The sequence below is a fragment of the Sapajus apella genome, unplaced genomic scaffold (assembly GCF_009761245.1).
Source record: "Sapajus apella isolate SASKATOON/1434 unplaced genomic scaffold, GSC_monkey_1.0 scaffold53, whole genome shotgun sequence".
NCBI lineage: Eukaryota > Metazoa > Chordata > Mammalia > Primates > Cebidae > Sapajus > Sapajus apella.
Genome location: NW_022436993.1, coordinates 12026607 through 12028971, shown reverse-complemented (window position 1 = coordinate 12028971; position 2365 = coordinate 12026607). Strand labels below are relative to the sequence as shown.

Genomic DNA, 2365 nt, shown 5'->3' with positions numbered 1-2365 from the left:
TAAGCTAAAAAACTGTTGGGATTTGAAGTACTTCAACAAGAATGTAGGAGAATTTAAGTACAGCTAAAGTGTTCTAATTTTCATTTTTCACCGCATGGAAGAGGAGCAAAGGACATTCAGGTGGTAAAATTCTTTTATGGCTTTGAACTTTAAAAGTTAAATAAAATAAATACAACTGAAAATAAAATTCTTTTGTAGCTCTTCCCTTTTGACCTCCTCAAAATGAGCAGCTCTGAAGCATAAACCATGTAATGAGATTAAAAATTCTTTTGGGCCCCTCGGAGCAGCAGCCGCCGCGACCGCCGCCACCCAGAAAGAAGTCAGAGACCCCGTGAGGTCGCTGCCACCGCCATGCCCAAGAATAAAGATCTTATACAGAAACAACCAGCTATGCCTTGGGATCAAAATCCTGAACAAGCAAATGGAAATTACAGTGAAGATGAACAAAAGGGAAAGCAGAAATCAAGAGAGGAAGGAGGAGAAGCTGGCGGAAAGAGAGAGCAAGAAAAAGACGAGGAAATCGAAAAGGAGATGGAAGATGAACAGGAAGTAAAAAGCGAAAGGGAAAATGAGAAACAGAAACAGTATCCCAAGACAAGATTAGTCAGCAAATCCCTCATGGACACTCTCTGGGCAAAGTTTAAGTTAAACAGGTGCCCCACAATACAAGAGAGTCTATCACTCTCATTTGAATTTGACTGACACATAAGCAGATAAGTCAATGGTTCCATAAAAAGAGGAAGAAATATAATAAAGAAATGTCCAAGAGAAAGCATAAGAAAAAACATATGAGATGGGGTCTCTGCATTGCCGAGGCTGGTCTTGAACTCCTGCCCTCAAGCAATCTTCCTACCTTGGCCTCCAGAAATGCTGTGATTACAAGCAGGAGCCCTTGCACCTGGCTAACGAGTTTTATATGACACCATTCTTACCAATAAATGGAATTCCGTAAGGATAAACAAGAAAATATTAACCATTGCTAATTCTGTGGAGTAGAACTAAATGAGGGGAGTGCAAAGGAGTTTTTATACATTTTATTTTTACCCTACTGTATGTAGGGTAAAATGGATGTTAATTTTTTTTTAGAAAAAAAAAAACAAAAAAAAAAATTCCCAACCCCAAAAAAAAAAAAATTCTTTTGATAATTTTTTTTGGACAGTGATATCTTTTTAAGAAGTTGCTTTCTATGTCATTTAAATACGAGAAAAGCCAGCATGCACAACTCAAGATTTTAGGCTGCCAAAATTACTCCCTGATTTGTTTCCTACATTCTATATTTACTTTATTAAGTTAATGTAGCCTGGGGTTATCTCCTAACACCGTGTAGTTGAATGTACAAGCCCAGCCTTTATTATGTACAGGTGGGAAATTATTTTCTTGGCCTGAGATAGAGCCCTAATTTCATCTCTGCAGAGGAACTGAAGAAATGTGTTGAGTGTTATTAGATGCCCAGGCTGTAGCAGAACTCCTTGCCAGCACCAACACACTTGGCAGACGAACTGACTCTGGAGACCTTGGATGGTTGTGACCCGAGCCGAGGCTTCAGCGACAAATTGGAAAGTCGAGGGAATCTAAAGAGCTTCAATCAGTATTTCCAAGAGAAAATACTCTGCTAGATTTTACTGTTGTGTAGCACATTGTCACAAATTCAGTTGCTTAAAACAGCACTCATTTGATGGTCTCAGAGTTTCTGTGGGGCAGGTGTTTGGACACAGTGGAATTAGGTTCTCTGCATAGGGTCTCCTAAGGTTGCCAATGAGAAGGCACTGAAAGGGCTGCATGGCTGGGCAACGCAGAAGACGTGAAAGCACTTCCCAGAATGGTGTGAGTGCAGTGAAATGATGATTCTGCAAAGAAGGTGGCTTGGCACAGCAGCTCCTGCACTTTCCTGCCTCCACGCTGACCTGGGAATGACATGTTGATTCCTGAGGGCACCAAACTATTACAGAAAGCCAGATCTGGAGGGATTTTGTTACCGGGATGCCAGAACAACACAGAGCTGGACTGAGAGATTTTGTCAGCATCTTATATTTTTTTCCTCCAAAGAAGCCTCATTCATACTTAGTGTCCCTGAGATCTTGAATAACTGAAATCGTTTATTTTTAACAGCTTTATTGAAATACAATTCATATATCATACAATTCACCCACTTAAAATAGACAGTTAGTTGGATTTAAGTACATTCACAGAGTTCTGTAACCATCTCCACAATCAGTTTCACAACATTTTCATTACCCCCAAAAGACACAGAACACTCCAAGCTATCACCCCCTCAATCCTTCCAGCACCCCAGCCCTAGAAAATCACTAATCTACATTTTGTTTCTATAGATTTACCTATCTCAGATATTTTGTATATATGGATG

General features: G+C 39.9%; 1 pseudogene; it reads left to right on the top strand.

Annotated features, from left to right (window-relative positions):
* The first annotated feature begins 351 nt into the window (after nucleotides 1-351).
* LOC116527203 lies at nucleotides 352-952 on the top strand (annotated as a pseudogene).
* Nucleotides 953-2365: the final 1413 nt, after the last annotated feature.